We start from the raw sequence: 25880 nt of genomic DNA, 5'->3' as shown, positions 1-25880 counted from the left end.
TTAGCGAAAGGAAACAAAACACCACTTCAAGGTACTGTAATGGACTCATTCTTTATTTATATTGGTGTTAAACCTACTGTATTCCAACTTCTCTATGGTTTATAAACCATTTTACTAGCCATAGATTCATCAAAATAAGCAAACAACACACGAAAAACAGAATCTGTCAAAAACAGAACAGTCTGTAGTAATCTGTAGCTAACGCAAGATCTGGAACCCCAAAAATTATAAAATAAATTTCTGGACGTGAGGAATTTATCTATTAATCATCTTCAAAAATAATTAACTAAATAGCACTTTCCAAATAAAAATGGCAGCAGTTCTCGTGAGCGCTAAAGTTTCTGTTTTTTACAGCAAGATCAAAAAGATTTTCCCCAAGTCTTCCCAACGGTTCTACTTGGTACAAACACTAATCTATACCAATATAAAAAGACCCTAAGAGGCAGATCCAATTAATATTGGCCATCAAATCATGTCAATCCAACGACCTAGACTGCTTCAATGTTGAGCGCTCAACACGTTTAGCGTGCAGTCAGTTTCATGCCAAAAATAGTGATAATCACATAATAACATGTAAATAATATCCTACTTAATATCCACATGCACTTAATATACTTCTAAACTAGCATGCATTGCATATACACATTTACTAGTTAAACACAAAAAACACAACCAAAATAGAAGCTAGATAAATTATTTATTACTAAACAGGAGCAAAAGGCAAGGAATAAAAATAAAATTAGGTTGTCTCCCAACAAGCGCTATCGTTTAACGCCCCTAGCTAGGCATGAAAGCAAGGATAGATCTAGGTATTTCCATATTTGAAAGGCAATCCATAAGTGTCTCTCACAATAGATTCATAAGGTAATTTAATTTTCTTTCTAGGGAACTGTTCCATGCCTTTCCTTAACGGAAATTGGAATCTAATATTCCCTTCCTTCATATCAATAATTGCACCAATCATTCTAAGGAAAGGTCTACCAAGGATAATAGGACATGAAGGATTGCAATCTATGTCAAGAACAATAAAATCCATGGGCACATAATTCCTATTTGCAACAATAAGAACATCATTAATTCTTCCCATAGGTTTCTTAATAGTGGAATCCGCAAGGTGCAAGTTTAAAGAGCAATCATCGAAATCACGGAAACCTAGCAAATCACACAAAGTCTTTGGAATCGTCGAATCACTAGCACCCAAATCACACAAAGCATAGCATTCATGATCTTTAATCTTAATTTTAATAGTAGTTTCCCACTCATCATAAAGTTTTCTAGGGATAGAAACTTCCAACTCAAGTTTTTCTTCATAAGATTGCATCAAAGCATCAACGATATGTTTGGTAAAGGCTTTATTTTTAATATAAGCATGAGGAGAATTTAGCACGGATTGCAACAAGAAATACAATCTATCAAAGATCAATTATCATAATTAAATTCCTTGAAATCCAGAATAGTGGGTTCATTAATATGCAAAGTTTTGACTTCTTCAATCCCACTTTTAACAATTTTAGCATCAAGATCTAAAGACTCTGAATTTTTGGAATGCCATCTAGGTAAAGGTGGATAATATTCAGTCCCATCATTATCAAGATTCATATTACACAGCAAAGATTTAATAGGGGACACATCAATAACTTTTAGATCTTCATCTTTATTATCATGAAAACTAGAAGAACACGCTTTTATAAAGCAATCTTTCTTAGCATGCATCCTAGCGGTTCTTTCTTTGCACTCATCAATGGAAATTCTCATGGCTTTGAGAGACTCATTGATATCATGCTTAGGAGGAATAGATCTAAGTTTCAAAGAATCAACATCAAGAGAAAATATATCAATGTTCCTAGCCAACTCATCAATCTTAAGCATTTTTTCTTTAATCAAAGCATTGAAATTCTTTTGCGAGGTAATAAATTCTTTAATATTAGATTCAAAATCAGAGGGTACTTTATTAAAATTTCCATAAGAATTGTTGTAGGAATTACCATAATTATTAGAGGAATTACTAGGATACGGCCTAGGATTAAAGTTTCCTCTATACGCGTTGTTACCAAAATTATTCCTACCAACAAAATTCACATCCAAAGATTCATTATTATTATTATCAATCAAAGTAGACAAAGGCATATCATTAGGATCAAAAGAAACACTTTTATTAGCAAATAATTTCATAAGTTCATCCATCTTACCACTCAAAACATTAATTTCTTCTATCGCATGCACTTTCTTATTAGTAGATCTTTCAGTGTGCCATTGAGAATAATTAACCATAATATTATCTAGGAGTTTAGTAGCTTCTCCTAAAGTGATTTCCATAAAAGTGCCTCGCGTGGCTGAATCTAAAATATTTCTAGAAGCAAAATTCAATCCAACATAATTTTTTTGTATAATCATCCACAAATTCAAACCATGTGTAGGGCAATTACGTATCATTAATTTCATCCTCTCCCAAGCTTGTGAAACATGTTGATGATCAAGTTGCTTAAAATTCATAATATCGTTTCTAAGAGAGATGATCTTAGCAGGAGGAAAATACTTAGAGATAAAAGCATCTTTGCACTTATTCCACGAATCAATACTATTTTTAGGCAAAGACGAAAACCAAGCTTTAGCACAATCTCTAAGCGAAATAGGAAATAACTTCAATTTAACAATATCATTGTCCACATATTTCTTCTTTTGCATATCACACAAATCAACGAAGTTGTTTAGATGGGTAGCGGCATCTTCACTAGGAAGGCCGGAAAACAGATCTTTCATGACAAGATTCAGCAAAGCAGAATTAATTTCACAAGATTCAGCATCGGTAAGAGGAGCAATCGGAGTGCTAATAAAATCATTGTTGTTGGTATTGGTAAAGTCACACAATTTGGTATTATCTTGAGCCATCATGACAAGCAAGCAATCCGGCACACAAGCAAACAAAAACAGGCAAAAAGAGGCGAATAGAGAAAGAGAGGGAGGATGGAGAGAGAGGGCGAATAAAATGGCAAGGGTGAAGTGGGGGGAGAGGAAAACGAGAGGCAAATGGCAAATAATGTAATGCGGGAGATAAGGGTTTGTGATGGGTACTTGGTATGTTGACTTTTGCGTAGACTCCCCGGCAACGGCGCCAGAAATCCTTCTTGCTTCCTCTTGAGCACTGCGTTGGTTTTCCCTTGAAGAGGAAAGGGTGATGCAGTAGAGCAGCGTAAGTATTTCCCTCAGTTTTTGAGAACCAAGGTATCAATCCAGTAGGAGGCCACGCACAAGTCCCTCGCACCTACACAAACAAATAAACCCCTTGCAACCAACGCGATAAAGGGGTTGTCAATCCCTTCACGGTCACCTACGAGAGTGAGATCTGATAGATATGATAAGATAAGATTTTTGGTATTTTTACGATAAAGAGAAATAAAGATGCAAGTAAAATAAATGGCAAAGGAAATAACTAAGTATTGGAATATTAATATGATGGAAAATAGACCCCGGGGGCATAGGTTTCACTAGAGGCTTCTCCTGAGAGCATAAGTATTATGGTGGGTGAACAAATTACTGTTGAGCAATTGACATAATTGAGCATAGTTATCAGAATATCTAGGTATGATCATGTATATAGGCATCACGTCCGAGACAAGTAGACCGACTCCTGCCTGCATCTACTACTATTACTCCACACATCGACCGCTATCCAGCATGCATCTAGAGTATTAAGTTGAAGAGAACATAGTAACGCTTTAAGCAAGATGACCTGATGTAGAGGGATAAACTCATGCAATATGATATAAACCCCATCTTGTTATCCTCGATGGCAACAATACAATACGTGCCTTGCTGCCCCTACTGTCACTGGGAAAGGACACCGCAAGATTGAACCCAAAGCTAAGCACTTCTCCCATTGCAAGAAAGATCAATCTAGTAGGCCAAACAAAACTGATAATTCGAAGAGACTTGCAAAGATAACCAATCATACATAAAAGAATTCAGAGAAGATTGAAATATTGTTCATAGATAAACTTGACCATAAACCCATAATTCATCGGTCTCAACAAACACACCGCAAAAGAAGATTACATCGAATAGATCTCCACAAGGGAGGGGGAGAACATTGTATTGAGATCCAAAAAGAGAGAAGAAGCCATCTAGCTAATAACTATGGACCCGTAGGTCTAAAGTAAACTACTCACACTTCATCGGAGGGACTATGGTGTTGATGTAGAAGCCCTCCGTGATCGATACCCCCTCCGGCGGAGCTCTGTAAAAGGCCCCAAGATGGGATCTCGTGGATACAGAAAGTTACGGTGGTGGAATTAGGGTTTTGGCTCCGTATCTGGTAGTTTGGGGGTACGTAGGTATATATAGGAGGAAGGAGTACGTCGGTGGAGCAACGTGGGCCCCACGAGGGTGGAGGGCGCGCCTGGGGGGTAGGCGCGCCACCCTACCTCGTGCCTTCCTGGTTGATTGCTTGACGTAGGGTCCAAGTCCTCTGGATCATGTTCGTTCCAAAAATCACGTTCCCGAAGGTTTCATTCCGTTTGGACTCCGTTTGATATTCTTTTTCTGCGAAACCCTAAAATAGGCAAAAAACAGCAATTCTGAGTTGGGCCTCCGGTTAATAGGTTAGTCCCAAAAATAATATAAAAGTGTATAATAAAGCTCAATAATGTCCAAAACAGGATATAATATAGCATGGAACAATCAATAATTATAGATACGTTGGGGACGTATCAATCCATCACACACAAACTCTGAAGAATAATAGGCAGGCGGCTTGTGCTTATAAACTTGATCTTTCGAAGGCATATGATCGTGTCGATTGGCATTTTTTGGAGCAGGCCCTAGGCAAATAGGGCTTCTCGAGTCAGTGGATCGCATGGATTATGACTTGTGTGAAGTCAGTAAGATACTCAGTAAAATTTAATGGGAAATTACTGGAGGTTTTTACCCCTTCTAGAGGTCTTCGGCAAGGTGACCCATTGTCTCCGTTCTTATTCCTCTTTTTGCTGACGCTTTGTCTTCTCTTTTCTCTAAATCAGTAAATGAGGGGAGTTTGAAGGGGATGAGCATATGCCGAGGAGCACCAGTGATATCTCACCTTCTGTTTGTGGATGATACTATGCCATTTTTCGAAGCTTCTGGCCAGCAAGCAAATATTGTCAAAGGTTTGTTGAACACTTCTTCCTCGGCGACGTGTCAACTTATAAACCCCGAGAAGTGTTCCATCCTTTTTTCTCTAAGAATTGCAGCAATACGTTAGTCGCGTACGAGGTCAAGAGCATCTTGGAGATAACGCAACAGGTGTTCGAACCAAAATATCTAGGCCTACCGGTGCCGGAAGGAAGAGTTCACAAAGGGCGGTTTGAAACCCTACAGGAGAGGCTAAGGAAGAGGCTTATTGATTGGAGTGAACAATGCATGTCTGTTGGAAATAAGGAGATCCTTATAAAGGCCGTGGCGCAAGCAATCCCCACCTACGTTATGAGCGTATTCCGTTTGCCTGCATAAGTATGTGACGATCTAACCAAAATGATGAGGCAGTATTGGTGGGGAGTGGAAATGGCAAGAGGAAGATGGCTTGGCTCAGTTGGGAGAAGATGATGCTACCCAAAGCTATGGAGGGCATGGGGTTCGGAGATACGAGGGCTTTCAATCAGGCTTTGTTGGCCAAGCAGGCCTGGCGCCTTCTAGATTGCTCGGACAGCCTGTGCGCTCGCTTGTTGAGGGCTAAATACTACCCACAGGGGAATTTATTGGACAGAGTTTTCTCCTCATATTCTTCAATAGTTTGGAAAGGTATTGTTCATGGACTAGAACTCCTGAAGAAAGGCATTATATGGCGAGTTGGAGATGGTACATTAATCAAGACATGGAGAGATGCTTGGATCCCACGAGGCCATAATTTCCGACCGATCACACCAAAGAGAAATTGTCGGTTCAATTGGGTGGCTGATTTTTTTAATGAACATGGCGCATGGAATGTGCAAAGGTTAAGGGGGCATTTTTGGGACTTGGATGTTCGTGAGATTCTGAAGATTCGTACTTCACCGCAGAACGGCCTGGACTTCATTGCTTGGTTCCCGGAACGAAGTGGCCAATTCTCAGTCTGGAGTGCCTAGCACCTTGCTACGGAGGTTCAGATTTTGATGGGGATGGGCTCAACTAGCAGTAATCCTTCAGGTCAAAGACCCATTTGGCAGTGGATTTGGAGTGCGCATGTCCCTCTAAAGATGAAGATAATGGCTTAGAAAGCTGTTTCAGGTGCTCTTGCAACAAATGAATGCAAAAAGTACAGGCATATCTCTACCCGGGAAGGCTGCCCTGTGTGCGGGAGGGAGAAGGAAACTATCTTCCATGCCCCGGTGTCCCGCGAGTATACAAGGGGGGTCTGGACACAAATGCGGGCTATATGGAGGCTATTGTAACGCCCTCGATGTGGCTATATCTCCCCCGTGTCGAAGCACGACTTAGAGGCATAACCGCATTGAAAGCAATGTCGCAAGTGAGCTAATCCTCACAACAACCCATGTAATACATAAGGGAAAGAGATACATAGTTGGCTTACAATCGCCACTTCACACAATGACATGAATAAATCATTACATCATCCAGATACACTCAAGGTCCGACTACGGAACCAAAATAAAAGAAGACTACCCCCAAATGCTACACAGATCCCCGATCGTCCCAATTGGGCTCCACTACTGATCAACTAGAAAAAGGAACAACCTAAAGAACACGATCTTCATAGAGCTCCTCCTTGAGCCTGGTTGCGTCATCTGCACGGTTCAACGGCACCTGCAAACTGGTTTTGGAAGTATCTGTGAGTCACGGGGACTCAGTAATCTCACACCCTCGCGATCAAGATTATTTAAGCTTATAGGAAGGGTAAAAGGTATGAGGTGGAGCTGCAGCAAGCGACTAGCATATTTGGTGGCTAACATACGCAAATGAGAGCGAGAAGACAAGGCAAAGCACGGTCGAACAACTATGATCAAGAAGTGATCCTAGAACAACCAACGTCAAGCATTACTCCAACACCGTGTTCACTTCCCGGACTCCGCCGGAAAGAGACCGTCACGGTTACACACGCGGTTGATGTATTTTAATTAAGATCAACTTCAGATTTTCTGCAACCGGACATTAATAAATTCCCATCTGCCCATAACCGCGGGCACGGCTTTCGAAAGTTCAAACCCTGCAGGGGTGTCCCAACTTAGCCCATCACAAGCTCTCACGGTCAACGAAGGATATTCCTTCTCCCAAGACAATTCGATCAGACTCGGCATCCCGGTTACAAGACATCCTCGACAATGGTAAAACAAGTCCAGCAACACCACTTGAATGTGCCGACAAATCCCGATAGGAGCTGCACATATCTCGTTCTCAGGGCACACTTAGATGAGACATCCTACGAGTAAAACCAACCCTCAAGTTGCCCAGAGGTGGCCCCGCAGTTTACTCGGTCGGACCAACACTCAGAGGAGCACTGGCCCAGCGGGGGTTTACTAAGGATGACCCTTGAGTCCGCGGAACCCAAGGGAAATAGAGGCTAGGTGGTGAATGGTAAAATCAATGTTGGGCATTGCTGGAGGAGTTTTATTCAAGGCGAACTGTCAAGGGGTTCCCATTATAACCCAACCGTGTAAGGAACGCAAAATCCGGGAACATAACACCGATATGACGGAAACTAGGGCGGCAAGAGTGGAACAAAACACCAGGCATAAGGCCGAGCCTTCCACCCTTTACCAAGTATATAGATGCATTAATTAAAATAAGAGATATAGTGATATCCCAAAAAATATCCATGTTCCGACAAGGAACAAACTCCAATATTCACCTACAACTAACAATGCTATAAGAGGGGCTGAGCAAAGCGGTAACATAGCCAAACAACGGTTTGCTAGGACAAGGTGGGTTAGAGGCTTGGCTTAGCAATATGGGAGGCATGATAAGCAAGTGGTAGGTATCGCAGCAAAGGCATAGCAAAAGAGCGAGCAACTAGCAAGCAAAGATAGAAGTGATTTCGAGGGTATGGTCATCTTGCCTGAAATGCCGCAAGGAAGAAGAACGAGTCCATGAAGAAGACAAACGGACGTAGTCGAACGGTTCCTCACAAACGCAACGTTATCGGGACCAACCCGAAGAAGCAACACCGGAAAGAAGCAAACAACATAGTAAACAACCATCACATCAACATGGCATGATGCACAACCACGTATGATGCATGTCCGGTTTAATGAAGCATGGCATGGCAAAGTGCACAAATAATCCTACAAATTAAGTGGAGCTCAATATGCAACGAGTTGCATATTGATGAAACACCACAACAAGTTATTTAGTTCGATCTCGTTTATGTACCCAACAATATTAAATGTTGATTAACATGGCAAGGGGTGAAGCAAATGAAAACTACCTATCTAGGCAAGTTTAAATGAGACCGGAAGCAACGAACAAAAAATTCCGGTAAATCCCCATATGCATATTTTAGATTTGGTGCTGTTCTGCCCTAAACACAATTTTAGAGTTATTAAACATGCAAAGTAAATCCACCATGTTAAACTAGGCGTTTTTCTACCCCATTTACATATTAAGTTTATTTAAAACCGAGCTACAGTTATTTAGTTGTGAATTAAATCATTTTAGCAAGTTATTTAAGCAAATTTAAACAAACAGCATTTTAAGCATTTTAAACATGGATGAAAATGACATATTATTAAACTAGATGAAAAACTAAGCAAGTTTCATATTAAGTTTGTTTTAATCCGATGCACGGTTTGTGAGTTATGATATGCATGGAGCTTAGGGACCATTCTGCAAAATCTGCAGTCTCACGTTTAATAGAAAAAAATGATCTGCGGAAAAAAACATGTCCCGGGCCGAAACTGGCCGGCCCAAAAGTGCACAGGGACAGGGGCTGGGGGCTGCTCACATGGGCCCAGGCCCGTTCGGTGGAAGAGGCCTGGCAAGGGGCTCCTGGGCCTTGGCTAGATCTGGCCCACGGCGGGGCCTACGAGCGGAGCGAGCAGCTCCTTGTCGTTGTCCTCGTGCCTCCGCACGAGTAGGGAGGAGGACGGCAAGAGCGGTGGCGGACGACGGCGGCTCGCCGGCGGGGAGGCGCGGAGGAGGGCCTGGAACGGGCGAAGAAGGCCGTGATCCGCCAGATCCGGCGATGTGGGTTCGCTGGAGCTTCCAGGGCGACGGCGGGACAAACCTGCGGGAGAGAGAGAGAGGAAGCTCATGAGGGAGAGGGAGCAGAGAGGAAAAGGAAAGAAGGAAGAGGAGCAAGGGCGGTCTGGTCCTGCCTGGGAGGTGTGGCGGCGCTGGTTCTTGGTGGTGGTCGACGCAGTGGCGCCGGTCGTCGGGCGATGAGGGCCTCGGACAGCTTCACGATCCACTCGGGATCGAGGGGAGAAGAGGCAGGCCTCAGACGCCTAGGGATGAAGCAATGGAGGCAGGAGTCGCACCAGACGAGGAGACGAGGTGGTAGGGCGGCGGTGGTCTTGTAGGTGAGGAGGGACTCCGGCGGCGTCGGTTCCCGGGGCGGCTCGGATCAGCGACTGAGGTGAGCTCCAAAACCATGGCGGGGACAAGGGCGTCGGGGAGAAAGGAGCATGTGGGCGCGCTGGATGTCTGCGGGGGTTCCATGCTTGATGGATTGAAACGATGGGAGGAGGTGGTTGGCCTGGTTGAGAAAACGAGGAGGAGGGTGGCGCTGTGGATGGATGGATTTGATAGATGGCGGCGGCGTCTGATCCTAGGAGGGAGGAGCCTGTAGGTGGCGGCGGCTAGGGAGGACAAATGTCCTAGTTTTTAGGGTTGGGATAAAATTTGGTCCGGTGAATATATATAGCAGGTGGACTAGGCTTAGGGGCTATCTCGTCCCTCCGGTCGTAATCGGATGGTCGCTAATAAATAGGCTAGGAAGTCCTAATAAGAAAACGGAGACGTTTTGTAGATGTTTGGGGATGATCCGGATCCAACAGTGACGACTGTCCGGGTCAGGTCCGGGACAACTTTTCGGACGCGCGCGCGAGGGGGGTTGATGCACTGAGCAGAGAGGGTTTCGGACCGTGCGATCACATCAGACAACTCCGGAAGCAAAGAGGGGAAGGAGGATGGACTAGGTGGGCTGTGGCGAGATTGCGAGGGGGAGAAGAGAGAGAGAGAGGGCCCGACATCTGTTTCCGGAGACCGAAAACGTCCGACGTTAGACCGGCTATATTGCCGCTATAGTTAACGGTAGGGCTATCAAACGGACTCCGAACGCGATGAAATTTGACACGCGGTCTTCCTACACTAAAATAAGACCACACTCCAACTTTCAACCCATTCCGAGAACATTTTCTGGCCACTTATAAAATAATAATCAGGACATGCCGTGGGCGCGTGCAAGTGTGTCTGGGCTCAGAACAGACAACGGATGGAACGAGGAGACTGGGACGGATGCAAGTTTTCGAAAACATGCAGATGCAATGTAGATGATGACATGGCAAGATGCAACACACAAGCGAATGACAAGGCAACAACATCGAATAACTGGAAGACACCTGACACATCGGTCTCGGGGCGTCACAACACTCCACCGCTACGAGAGGATCTCGTCCCGAGATCTAGAATGGCACCGGAGGGAAAACGGAAGAGAAAAGAGAAGAGGTAAAACTAAGTTGCTTCTTTGACAAACGAGTTAGACCAAAGAACCTTGAAAAGGTTAAGCCATTTCGAGAAAAGAATACAAGGAGATGAATGAAGTTGAAAGTGCTCCATTAAGAAAGAGGAATAAGAAAGAACCGATCCGGGTAGCACTCCGGTTGAAAAGAAAAGGAATTGAATAAGAACTTGATAAGATGAGAAGATACTTGATGAAAACACAACACACTGCCTCCGGAACTAATGAATGAATGGAACAAGGGGTAAGAAAGATCTCAGGCAGCACTCCGGTTGAAAAGAGGTGCAAGGCTTGATAAGGCGAAAAGAACTTGAGAAAAAGGTCACAACACCCCGGTTAAAAGGATAAGCATGAAAAGTTCATGATCTTTGACAAAACGAGATGATGGGTTGAAAATAGCAACATCACAATGCCTCCAGAAGGAATGAAAGAATGCAAAGAAAAGAACGGAGAAGAGAAACAACATGTTCTACCTCAAATGAGCTTGAAAAAGCATCTTTAGGAGAAGGTTCGAATGGAGTTGTTGGAAAAACCAACAACGAAAAGAGTAAGCTTGTTGTGGGCTTATGGAAAACATCTCGAAATCAAGAGGTGAAATTCTGCCACCAATGGAAACAATAGATTGGATTGATATGAACAAGAAGACGAGAAACTTATTCCACCGGGAGGATAAATGGAGAACTTGCGTCATTTATAAGCACCATAAATAGCAACAATCCTTAGGGAAAGCTTTAGGTGAAATATAACCCAAGATAACTCCAATGACGCAATTGATGGATTTAAAATATCTCATTCTTAACAACATGTGAATCATGAAACATGAACTCAAATTATCAAGAATGGCATAATACCACCTCAAAGGATAAGGTAAAAAGAATTGCACTCCGGATTGCAAGAAGAAGAAAACTTGAAGTATATCTTGGCGGATCATAGCTTCGAAAGATATCTTGGAGAACAATTGAAGAATGAAAAGAATCCTTGATGAACCACCATGAGGAACTCCGGTAAACAAAAGAATGATCAAACGGAAGTAAAAAAAGTTGAAAACACAAGGTGAAAATTTGTAATGATTTAGATGGATCTTCGTGACGAGGTAATTGAGAGAACTTGGAACTCCGGGAAAAGAAAGATGAACAAATGGAAACAAGAATTTGATGAGCCTCTGAAATAGGGAATTGAGTTCACTCGATGAAACAAGAATAAGAATTACATTATACTTATCCTTCACCAATTAAATTGATGACAATCAACGGATTTGGCATATTACTTATTCTCGTAGAAAATATTAAGAGAGATATAACATAAACTTGAGAAAAGACTTCAACGATCCACCGGTAGAATTTTGAAGGCATGAATGAATAAATTGATATGATAAACAAAGGAAGAAGAATCTTGGAAGAACCACCGTAAGAACTGAAAAAGAACAAAGTAAAGGGATGAATCACCGAGTAAGAATTATAAAAGAACGAAGACACTTGAGAGATTATAAATACATGAGAACGGAGAGATCATGAACTGATTAGAGGATATCTGAGTGATGCACCAGTAAGATTTGGAGAATGAGAGCTAAAGTCTGAGAACGAGTAAGTCTTCTGAAAAGCTGGGCTCCGAATAATCAAACTGAACAGAATCTTGAATTGCTCCAGATAGGTGAAAAGAATTCTGAGAATCGAAAAACAATTATGAGAGGATGGGCTCGAACTAGAACAACTAATCCCTGAGAGAACGGATAACATATGGAGGTAAAAACTCTTCTTCGATCTTCAACTGTTGAGAATGACGACGAGAAACACCACCATGAATTATTTAGATACTCCAGGATGACGAATATAAAGGTTGAGCCAACGGTGAAAAGAATTTGAAAGATCTTGGAGAAGGACATATGACTGAAGATAATTCATTCTTATGTCAAACTTGGAAAAGAATTTGAGAAGCTCCGGGAAAATTAGAAGAGTCAGGTAAGATCCCGGGAAAAGACCTGTGGGTTAGGGCCCACTCAAAGAAACACCGTTGAAATGATTACTTGAAAAGGAGAATGCACCGGTTGATTTAAATGGCTTGAAAGAGATAACATCCTCGAAAGAGTTTGAATGAAAGCAGAGTGTAAACACGAATCTTCGAGATACCTTCAGCACTCCGGAATAATAGAATAGCAAGAAGTGAATTATTATGAGGTGCACTGGCAAGAGAAGACATTTAAAACGAGGAAAGGATATGATGAACAAAGCTTGAATTGGATCCACCGAAGAAGAAAAGAATGAATAATGATGAACTTGAGGCTCTGTTAAAATCTTCTTGAGAATCACGGGATAAGAATATTGACGGTGAGAACGAAGAAACTTTACATCCATAAAAAGATACTTGATTAAGAAATTTGAGTCCTTGAAGAAATAAGGGTGGGAGGGTGGGAAAAACAAAAACAATTTGGAGACGGAAGAAACAAACACCGTTGAGAAGAACTGATAATTGATCTTGCAGATTTTGAAAATGAACAGATCCGCTTGAAGAGAAACACACCTGTTGAAAAGGATTGACATGACAATCTCGATGATCAAGAAGGATTGGTATTCACATAGGAACATGAGAACACCATTTAGGGAAGGTATGGAATCAACACTTGACTTCGAAGCAACTCGAATACCACAATTCAAAAACAAAGGATTGGCTTGCAAAATAAGCCGCAACAAACATATGATAGAGATTTCGTCCGAAGTTTTCGTGGTGGGGCCTACACGGGCTCGATCGTAAAGCACCATCATGTACAAGGCAATGCACATGACATATGAAGCGTCCCCGAGTCGGCATTGCCAAGGACTCTTTAAGACACAACGAGACCACTATAAAACCAACCGTGAATAGGCGGACCACTAGACGTCGAACCCCAATTTCATATCATACATCTGTCGAAAAGATATCCTAAGAGCTACTTGAATTCCCACTTATCAACTCCCGAAACTATCTAGTTATGCAATCAGGTGTTGGGGATACAGGGGAAGCATAATATCTCATCCAAACCTAACAAATCCTACATCCAGCTGTATCCATCCTTCAACACATAACCAAGAAACCTTCGGAAATCATTTACCTCTACCTTCGAAAAGCATCCGTTATACGAGTTATGGCAATACTCTCGAACTCCCGCCCTAGTACTGGGTGGCATCGAGGTTATCTCACCAACAACTGCATAAAAGAGATTTTCGATGTCGGTGAACTCAGGTATACCAGAACTGCAACGATAAAATTGTGACGACAACACCTCGGAGCTCAACTCACCGGGACACTGCCACAACCCCTAAATGTCAGGAGGCACCAAGAATAATGTTCTCGTCACAAAACCATGGGAACGATTCCAAGATACCTGCGTGATCCTAAAAAAATTTTAGTGAAATTTTGAGAAGAGAAGAGTCAAAACTCTACGCCAGGATGCCTCACCAGAGCGATGAAGGGACTGGGGAGTAAAAAGAATTCCTACTCTCTGATATATATAATCCTATAAGACTCAAAACATTTTTCTAGACTCAACAACGCCAATGATTCGGTTAAGCAGGGGGCTCCTAAGTCGGGGAAGGCTCTGATTACCAACTTGTAATGCCCTCGATGCGGCTATATCTCCCACGTGTCGAAGCACGACTTAGAGGCATAACCGCATTGAAAGCAATGTCGCAAGTGAGGTAATCTTCACAACAACCCATGTAATACATAAGGGAAAGAGATACATAGTTGGCTTACAATAGCCACTTCACACAATTACATGAATAAATCATTACATCATCCAGATACACTCAAGGTCCGGCTACGGAACCAAAATAAAAGAAGACTACCCCCAAATGCTACACAGATCCCGATCGTCCCAACTGGGCTCCACTACTGATCAACTGGAAGACGGAACAACCTAAAGAACACGATCTTCATATAGCTCCTCCTTGAGCCTAGTTGTGTCATCTGCACGGTTCAACGGCACCTGCAAACTGGTTTTGGAAGTATCTGTGAGTCACGGGGACTCAGCAATCTCACACCCTCGCGATCAAGACTATTTAAGCTTATAGGAAGGATAAAAGGTATGAGGTGGAGCTGCAGCAAGCGACTAGCATATTTGGTGGCTAACATACGCAAATGAGAGCGAGAAGAGAAGGCAAAGCACGGTTGAACAACTATGATCAAGAAGTGATCCTAGAACAACCTACGTCAAGCATTACTCCAACACCGTGTTCACTTCCCGGACTTCGCTGGAAAGAGACCGTCACGGTTACACATGTGGTTGATGTATTTTAATTAAGATCAACTTTAGGTTTTCTACAACCGGACATTAACAAATTCCCATCTGCCCATAATCGCAGGCACAACTTTCGAAAGTTCAAACCCTGCAGGGGTGTCCCAACTTAGCCCATCACAAGCTCTCACAGTCAACGAAGGATATTCCTTCTCCCAAGACAATCCGATCAGACTTGGCATCCTGGTTACAAGACATCCTCGACAATGGTAAAACAAGTCCAGCAACACCGCCCGAATGTGCCGACAAATCCCGATAGGAGCTGCACATATCTCATTCTCAGGGTACACTCAGATGAGACATCCTACGAGTAAAACCAACCCTCAAGTTGCCCCGAGGTGGCCCCGCAGTCTACTCGGTCGGACCAACACTCAGAGGAGCACTGGCCCAGGGGGGTTTAACTAAAGATGACCCTTGAGTCCATGGAACCCAAGGGAAAAAGAGGCTAGGTGGCGAATGGTAAAACCAATGTTGGGCATTGCTGGAGGAGTTTTATTCAAGGCGAACTGTCAAGGGGTTCCCATTATAACCCAACCGTGTAAGGAACGCAAAATCCGGGAACATAACACCGATATGACGGAAACTAGGGCGGCAAGAGTGGAACAAAACACCAGGCATAAGGCCGAGCCTTCCACCCTTTACCAAGTATATAGATGCATTAATTAAAATAAGAGATATAGTGATATCCCAACAAATATCCTTGTTCCAACAAGGAACAAACTCCAATCTTCACCTGCAACTAACAACGCTATAAGAGGGGCTGAGCAAAGCGGTAACATAGCCAAACAACGGTTTGCTAGGACAAGGTGGGTTAGACGCTTGGCTTAGCAATATGGGAGGCATGATAAGCAAGTGGTAGGTATCGCAGCAAAGGCATAGCAAAAGAGCGAGCAACTAGCAAGCAAAGATAGAAGTGATTTCGAGGGTATGGTCATCTTGCCTGAAATGCCGCAAGGAAGAAGAACGAGTCCATGAAGAAGACAAACGGATGTAGTCGAACGGTTCCTCACAAACACGACGTTATCGGAACCAACCCGAAGAAGCAACACCAGAAAGAAGCAAACAACATAGTAAACAACCACCACATCAACATGGCATGATGCACAACCAGGTATGATGCATGTCCGGTTTAATGAAGCATGGCATGGCAAAGTGCACAAACAATCCTACAAATTAAGTGGAGCTCAATATGCAACGAGTTGCATATTGACAAAACACCAGAACAAGTTATTTAGTTCGATCTTGTTTATGTACCCAACAATATTAAATGTTGATTAACATGGAAAGGGGTGAAGCAAATGAAAACTACCTATCTAGGCAAGTTTAAATGAGGCTGGAAACAACGAACAACAAATTCCGGTAAATCCCCATATGCATATTTTAGATTTGGTGCTGTTCTGCCCTAAACACAATTTTAGAGTTATTAAACATGCAAAGTAAAGTCACCATGTTAAACTAGGCATTTTTCTACCCATTTACATATAAAGTTTATTTAAAACCGAGCTACGGTTATTTAGTTATGAATTAAATCATTTTAGCAAGTTATTTAAGCAAATTTAAACAAACAACATTTTAAGCATTTTAAACATGGATGAAAATGACATATTATTAAACTAGATGAAAAACTAAGCAAGTTTCATATTAAGTTTGTTTTAATCCGATGCACGGTTTGTGAGTTATGATATGCATGGAGCTTAGGGACCATTCTGCAAAATCTACAGTCTCAGGTTTAATAGAAAAAACAATTTGCGGAAAAAAACATGTCCCGGGCCGAAACTGGCTAGCCCAAAAGTGCACATGGACAGGGTCTGGGCGCTGCTCACATGGGCCTAGGCCCGTTCGGTGGAAGAGGCCTGGCAAGGGGCTCCTGGGCCTTGGCTAGATCTGGCCCATGGCGGGGCCTATGAGTGGAGCGAGCAGCTCCTTCTCGTCGTCCTCGTGCCTCCGCACGAGCAGGGAGGAGGACGGCAAGAGTGGTAGCGGACGACGACGGCTCGCCGACGGGGAGGCGCGGAGGAGGGCCTGGAACGGGCGAAGAAGGCCGTGATCCGCCATATCTGGCGATGTGGGGTCGCTGGAGCTTACAGGGCGGCGACGGGACAAACCTGCGGGATAGAGAGAGAGAAAGGAAGCTCATGAGGGAGAGGGAGCAGAGAGGAAAAGGAAAGAAGGAAGAGGAGCAAGGGCGGTCTGGTCCTGCCTGGGAGGTGTGGCGGCGCTGGTTCTTGGTGGTGGTCGATGCAGCAGTGCCAGTCGTCGGGCGATGAGGGCCTCAGACAGCTTCACGATCCACTCGGGATCGAGGGGAGAAGAGGCAGGCCTCAGGTGCCCGGGAAGAAGCAGTGGAGGCAGGAGTCGCGTCGGACGAGGAGACGATTTGGTAGGGCGGCGGTGGTCTTGTAGGTGAGGAGGGACTCCGGCAGCGTCGGTTCCCGGGGTGGCTCGGATCAGCGATCAAGGTGAGCTCCAAACCCATGGCGAGGACAAGGGCGTCAGGGAGAAAGGAGCATGTGGGCGCGCTGGATGTCTGCGGAGGTTCCAAGCTTGATGGATTGAAACGATGGGAGGAGGTGGTTGGCCTCGTTGAGAAAACGAGAAGGAGGGTGGCGCTGTGGATGGATGGATTTGATAGATGGCGGCGGCGTCTGATCCTAGGAGGGAGGAGCCTGTAGGTGGCGGCGTCTAGGGAGGACAAATGTCCTAGTTTTTAGGGTTGGGATAAAATTTGGTCCGGTGAATATATAGCAGGTGGACTAGGTTTAGGGGCTATCTCGTCCCTCCGATCGTAATCGGATGGTCGCTAATAAATAGGCTAGGAAGTCCTAATAAGAAAATGGAGACGTTCTGTAGATGTTTGGGGATGATCTAGATCCAATGGTGACGATTGTCCGGGTCGGGTCCGGGACAGCTTTTCGGACGCGCGCGCGAGGGGGGTTGATGCACTGAGCAGAGAGGGTTTCGGACCGTGCGATCGCATCGGACAACTCCGGAAGCGAAAAGGGGAAGGAGGATGGACTACGTGGGCTGTGGCGAGACTGCGAGGGGGAGAAGAGAGAGAGAGAGAGGGCCCAACATCTGTGTCCGGAGACCGAAAACGTCCGACGTTAGACCGGCTATATTGCCGCTATAGTTAACGGTTGGGCTATCAAACGGACTCCAAACGCGATGAAATTTGACAGGCAGTCTTTCTACACTAAAATAAGACCACACGCCAACTTTCAACCCATTCCGAGAACATTTTCCGCCCACTTATAAAATAATAATACGGACATGCCGCGGGCGCGTGCAAGTGTGTCTGGGCTCAGAACGGATAACGGACGGAACGAGGAGACCGAGACGGATGCAAGTTTTCGAAAACATGCAGATGCAATGCGGATGATGACATGGCAAGATGCAACACACGAGCGAATGACAAGGCAACAACATCGAATAACTGGAAGACACCTGACACATCGGTCTCGGGGCGTCACAGCTACCTCGTTATGAGTTGCTACAGGATACATGGAAGGATTGGCTCCTAAATGTCCTGGCGAATTGCGATGACAATGAAGGAAATATGCCCTAGAGGCAATAATAAAGTTGTTATTTATATTTTCTTATATCATGATAGATGTTTATTATTCATGCTAGAATTGTATTAACCGGAAACTTGATACATGTGTGAATACATAGACAAAACAAAGTGTTCCTAGTATGCCTCTACTAGACTAGCTCGTTAATCAAATATGGTTAAGTTTCATGACCATAGACATGTGTTGTCATTTGATGAAAGAGAACACATCATTAGGAGAATGATGTGATGGACAAGACCCATCTGTTAGCTTAGCATAATGATCGTTAACTTTTATTGCTCTTGATTTCTTCATGACTTATACATATTCCTCTGACTATGAGATTACGCAATTCCCGAATATCGGAGGAACACCTTGTGTGCTATAAAATGTCACAACGTAACTGGGTGATTATAAAGATGCTCTACAGGTGTCTCCGAAGGTGTTTGTTGGGTTGGCATAGATCACGGTTAGGATTTGTCACTCCGAGTATCGGAGAGGTATCTCTAGGCCCTCTCGGTAATGCACATCACTATAAGCCTTACAAGCAATGTGACTAATGAGTTAGTTACGAGATGATGCATTACGGAATGAGTAAAGAGACTTGCTGGTAACGAGATTGAACTAGGTATGAGCATACCAACGATCGAATCTCGGGCAAGTAACATACCGATGACAAAGGGAATGACATATGTTGTCATTGCGGTTTGACCGATAAAGATCTTCGTAGAATATGTAGGAACCAATACGAGCATCTAGGTTCCGCTGTTGGTTATTTATCAGAGATGTGTCTCGATCATGTCTACATAGTTCTCGAACCCGTAGGGTCCGCACGCTTAACATTCGATGACGATTTGTATTATATGAGTTATGTGATTTGGTGATCGAATGTTGTTCGGAGTCCCGGATGAGATCACGGACATTATGTGGAGTCTCGAAATGGTCGATAGGTAAAGATTCATATATATGATGATAGTATTCGGACATCAGAAGTGTTCTGGAGGTACCGGGTACATATCGGGTCACCGAAAGGGGTTCCGGGCACCCCGCAGCAAAGATATGAGCCTTATTGGGCCAAGGGCGGGACAGACCAGCCCCTAAGGGTCTGGTGCGCCCCCATATGGGCCGGCATATGTAGATAAATGAAAAGGGGAGGAGGAAAGGAAATAGAGGGAATATGATTCCCCCTTCCTTTCCCCTCTCCCCTCTTTCCTTCTCGCCTCCAGAGATAAGGAAAGGGGGAGGCCAAATTGGAGGAGGCCCCCAAGTAGGATTCCTCCTACTTGGGGCGCCCCATGGCTATCCCCCTCCCCCTCCCACCTATATATATGTGGGGACGGGGCGCCTAGAACACACAACAAACATTGTTAGCCGTGTGCGGCGCCCCCCTCCATAGTTTACGCCTCCGGTCATATTCACGTAGTGCTTAGGCGAAGCCCTGCGGATCACTTCACCATCTCCGTCACCACTCCGTTGTGCTGACGAAACTCTCCCTTGACATTTTGTTGGATCAAGAGTTCCAGGGACGTTGAGGGAGTCCTGGATTAGGGGGTGTCCGGATAGCCGGACTATACCTTTGGCCGGACTCCTGGACTATGAAGATACAAGATTGAAGACTTCGGCCCATGTCTGGAAGGGACTTTCCTTGGCGTGGAAGGCAAGCTTGGCGATACGGATATGTAGATCTCCTACCATTGTAACCGACTCTGTGTAACCCTAGCCCTCTCTGGTGTCTATATAAACCGGAGGGTTTTAGTTCGTAGGACGAACAACAATCATACCATAGGCTAGCTTCTAGGGTTTAGCCTCTCTGATCTCATGGTAGATCCACTCTTGTACTACCCATATCATCAATATCAATCAAGCAGGACGTAGGATTTTACCTCCATCAAGAGGGCCCGAACCTGGGTAAAACATTGTGTCCCCTGCCTCCTGTTACCATCCGCCTAAACGCACAGTTAGGGACCCCCTACCCGAGATCCGCCGGTTTTGACACCGACATTAGTGCTTTCATTGAGAGTTCCTATGTGTCGTCACTTTTAGGCCAAATGGCTTCTCCGATCATCAACAGCGATGCGATCCAGGGTGAGACTTTTCTCCCCGGACAGATCTTCATATTCGGCGGCTTTGCACTACGGGCCAATTCCCTTGGTCATCTGGAGCAGATCGAAAGCTACGCCCCTGGCCATCAGGTCAGATTTGGAAGTTTGAACTACACGGCCGACATCCGTGGAGACTTGATCTTCGACGGATTCGAGCCACACCCGAGCGCGCCGCACTGTCACGATGGGCATGATCTAGCTCTGCCGCCGAACAGTGCCCTGGAGGCCGCACCTGTGTCCTCTCCGACCCCTAGCTCGGAGCCGATCACACCAATCGAGGATGGATGGTTAGACACCGCCTCGAGGGCTGCAATCTCTACAACGATCGAGCCGAACACCATCCCTATTCTATGCGAAGCCCGTGACTCCAAGGAGCCAGACTCCTCTCCTGACTCCGAGCCCTCCGCGCCCCTACCGATCGAACCCGATTGGGCGCCGATCATGGAGTTCACCGCCGCGGACATCTTTCAGCACTCGCCCTTCGGCGATATTCTGAATTCACTAAAGTATCTCTCTTTATCAGGAGAGCCCTGGCCGGACTATGGTCAGCAAGGTTGGGATGCGGATGATGAAGAAATTCAAGGCCCACCCACCACCCACCTCGTAGCCACTGTCGATGATTTAACCGACATGCTCGACTTTGACTCCGAAGACACCGACGGTATGGATGCCGATGTAGGAGACGATCAAGAACCAGCGCCTATAGGGCACTAGAAAGCCACCTCGTCGTATGATATATACATGGTGGACACCCCAGAAGAAGGCAATGGCGATGGAACAGCGGAGGATGACCCCTCCAAGAAGCAGCCTAAGCGTCAGCGTCAATGGCGCCGCTCTAAATCCCGCCAAAGCAAAAACGGTGATTCCAGCACGGGAGATAATAACACCCCGGACAGTGCCGAAGACAACCACCTCCAGCAAGATTCAGCACAGGAGGACAGAGTAGCCAGCCCTCTGCGGCAGACAGAGAGGTCGAGGACGATAATTACATACCTCCCTCCGAAGACGAGGCAAGCCTCAACAACGACGAATTTGTCGTGCCGGAGGATCCCGTTGAACAAGAGCATTTCAAATGCAGGCTTATGGCCACGGCGATCAGCCTCAAGAAAAAACAGCAACATCTTAGAGCTGATCAAGATTTGCTAGCCGACAGATGGACTGAAGTCCTTGCGGCCGAAGAGTATGAACTCGAACGCCCCTCCAAGAGCTACCCAAAGCGCACGTTGCTACCCCAATTAGAGGAGGAAGCACCTAAACCTACATCACCAGCGCATGATGCGGCCGACCGGCCACCCCGTGGCCGCGACAGAGAGGCCTCTTGGCCCTCCACTCAAGCCGCACCCCGGCACCGCTCAAAAAATACCAAGGCATGGAAAAATGCGCCAGACCTGCGAGATATATTGGAGGACAAGGAAAGGCAAACAAGATAGATCTACGGATCATGTGGGCGCCCCACGCCACGAGACGGTACTCGTCACGCCGGATACAGTAAATCCGGCCGGGCCGAACACAGTAGACAAAGCTCGTTTGAGCTGCGTCGTGATATAGCCCAATACAGAGGAGCCGCACACCCACTATGCTTCACAGATGAAGTAATGGATCATCAAATCCCCGAGGGTTTCAAACCCGTGAACATGGAATCATACGATGGCACAACAGATCCTGCGGTATGGATCGAGGACTATCTCCTTCATATCCACATGGCCCGCGGTGATGACCTACACGCCATCAAATACCTCCCACTCAAGCTTAAAGGACCAGCTCGGCATTGGCTTAACAGCTTGCCAACAGAATCAATTGGTTGTTGGGAGGACCTGGAAGCCGCATTCCTCGACAATTTCCAGGCCACTTATGTGCGACCACCAGACGCCGATGACCTAAGCCACATAATTTAGCAGCCAGAGGAATCGGCCAAACAATTCTAGACACGGTTCCTAACCAAGAAAAATCAAATCGTCGACTGTCCGGATGCAGAGGCCCTAGCAGCCTTCAAGCATAACATCCGCGACGAGTGGCTTGCACGGCACCTAGGACAAGAAAAGCTGAAATCTATGGCAGCCCTCACGACACTTATGACCCGCTTTTGCGCGGGAGAAGACAACTGGCTAGCTCGCAGCAATAACATGACCAAGAGCCCTGGTAATTCGGATACCAAGGACAGCAGTGGTAGGTCGCGTCGCAACAAGAAAAAGCGCCGCATTGACGGCGACAATGCTGAGAATACGACAGTTAATGCCGGATTCAAAGGCTCTAAACCCGGTCAGCAGAATAAGCCATTCAAAAGAAATACTCCAGGCCCATCAAGTTTGGAACGAATACTCGACCGCTCATGCCAGATACATGGCACCCCCGAAAAACCAGCCAATCACACAACAGGGATTGTTGGGTGTTCAAGCAGGCATGCAAGTTAAATGCCGAAAGCAGAGATAAGGGGATGCATAGCGATGACGAGGAGGAGCCCCGGCCACCGAACAACAGTGGACAGAAAGGTTTTCCCCCACAAGTGCAGACGGTGAACATGATATACGCAACCCACATCCCCAAGAGGGAGCGGAAGCGTGCGCTAAGGGATGTATACGCGATGGAGCCAGTCGCCCCAAAGTTCAACCCATGGTCTTCCTGCCCGATCACTTTTGATCAAAGGGACCACCCCACTAGCATCCGTCATGGAGGATTCGCCGCATTGGTTCTAGACCCAATTATTGACGGATTTCACCTCACTAGAGTCCTTATGGACGGCGGCAGCAGCCTGAACCTGCTTTACCAGGATACAGTGCGGAAAATGGGCATCGATCCCTCGAGGATTAAACCCACTAAAACGACCTTTAAAGGCATCATACCAGGTGTAGAGGCAAACTATACAGGCTCAGTTACACTTGAAGTGGTCTTTGGATCTCCGGATAATTTCCGAAGCGAGGAGTTAATCTTTGACATAGTCCCGTTCCGTAGTGGCTATCACGCACTGCTCGGGCAAACCGCATTTGCTAAGTTCAATGCGGTGCCGCACTACGCATACCTCAAGCTCAAGATGCCAGGCCCTCGAGGAGTCATCATGATCAATGGAAACACTGAACGCTCTCTCCAAACGGAGGAGCATACGGCGGCTATCGCAGCGGAAGTACAAAGCAGCCTCTCAAGGCAATTCTCCAGTCCGGCCATTAAACGTCTGGACACCGTCAAGCGCGCTCGGAGTAACCTACAACAAGACCGCCTGACACGTTCCGAGCAAGCGTAGAAATGCGGCCCCAACCCCAGCCCTCGCGAACTTGCGAAACCAGTGTTGCACGTACATAACTACGCTCTGGAGATACCATGGGCACAGGGGGAGGGGCACCATCATGGCATGCCCGAAACGCGGCTTAAACTGCACTAGGGGCTGCCGATTTCTTAATTTTCTCTTATTTTCAGGACTCCATTCTTCGGAAGGCTTGTCCGGCAGTACAATTACCGCACAAACGATACAACCAGGGAAGCAGAAAGCTGCGCCGCACTATGGAACTCTAAGGTGGTCTCTATAACGAGTAGTATACCTGTTTCACATGCCATTCCGCAGCTCGCCCCTGGAAAGGACATGTTAAATAGTCCCATTATTTGCTTATCGCACTATTTGTATCGTTCTCCTTTGATCGCAGCTTTTTTAAATAAACAATGCATAGCTTCCGTCTATTATTGCATTACTCTTTTTTACGAATATATGTTCATTAATGACATGTTGCACCCGTACACTTTGGTACGGCCAATACGCCAGGGGCTTAAGTACCCCACAATACGGTGTGAGAAGTCCGAACATGGCACCCCGAACTTATAGCATTATATGCATCGGCTCCGGATCATGACTTGGGTCAATAGTTGGGTTTGTTCGGCTCCTATGTTTTGGTACCTTACGTTCTGTTATATCGGCTAAGGTAGCACTAGGAGAACTACTGCGATTGTGCCCCAGTTGAGCTGGGCTAAGCACCTCAGTAGAGAAAGCTAAAATTGACTGTCATGATGAGGCGAGAGCTGGTCGCTGTTCGAGAGGTTTTCGAGTCCCTAAAGACTTATGCCGCTTAGAGCGAGGAGTCGGCTTTGTCCGGCCTAGGCGTGGATAGCGCCCCGAACTCGGTCTTCCGAACACTAGGGGCTTCGCCTAAATTTAAAATTATAGAATTCTATGGCTAAGTGAGAGTGTTCAAGCATTATAGTCGGATTGCCTTGTTCATTGTGTTGAGCGCCTCCTTCGAAGGACCCAAGAATGGGAAAAAGAGTGCTCATGTTTATCCCGAACACCCCAGCACTCGTGGCATGGGGGCAGAAGCCGACGACTCGCCATCTCTCAAATTTGATAAACAGCCGCACAGAAGGTAATATTTTAAATTCAAAAGCATTGCTCAGCGCATATGAACAAGTTTTCAGCGTACATGATCACAAATGTGAGTTTACTCAAAAATTACATCTTTGGAGCATTCATCCGCTATAAGGCGGGCACCCTTCAGGACGCCCTCATAATACGCTTCCGCGACACGATGCTCCTTGCCCAGCGGTGGCCCGTCCTTCACCAGCTTCTCCGCATCCATCTTGCCCCAGTGCACTTTAGCACGGGCAAGCGCCCTACGGGCACCTTCGATGCAGACGGAGCGCTTGATTACTTCAAGCCGTGGACAGGCATCCACCAGCCGCCTCACCAGCCCGAAGTAGCTCCCAGGCAGAGCCTCTCCAGGCCAAAGCCGAACTACGAGGCCCTTTATGGCCTGTTCGGCCACCTTGTGGAGCTCGACCATTTGCTTCAGCTGGTCTCTCAAAGGCACCAGGTGTCCGGCCTCAGCATACTAAGACCAGAACACCTTCTCCGACGACCTCCCCTCCTCGGCTCGGTAGTAGGCGGCGGCATCAGACGCACTGCGGGGCAAATCTGCGAATGCTCCTGGAGAGCTCCGGACTCGGGTAAGTAACAAGTAATTCACTTTCACATGCTTGCTTTGCATAATGAATGCCTTACCCGGCGCTATCTTCTTCATCGCTTCAATTTCTTGGAGGGCCTTCTAGGCTTCGGCCTTGGCAGATTTCGCGCTTTTGAGGGCTGCCGCAAGCTCGGACGCTTGCGTCTTTGAGTCAAGCTCCAAACTCTCGTGTTTTTTCACGAGAGCCTGGAGCTCTTTCTGCACCTCCTCCACCCGCGCCTCCTACTTCCCTCTCTCTGTGCGCTTCGTGGCCACTCTGTTTTCGGCCTCGGACAGCGCTTGCTTAAGGGTTGCCACCTCGGTCGTGGCCCCTATAATAGCACGTTGATCCTGTCATTTTTTGCAACCACATCTTCTTTATATACTTGCGCA

Source organism: Triticum aestivum, chromosome 7A (genome assembly GCF_018294505.1).
Source record: "Triticum aestivum cultivar Chinese Spring chromosome 7A, IWGSC CS RefSeq v2.1, whole genome shotgun sequence".
NCBI lineage: Eukaryota > Viridiplantae > Streptophyta > Magnoliopsida > Poales > Poaceae > Triticum > Triticum aestivum.
This window is presented reverse-complemented; position numbering follows the sequence as displayed.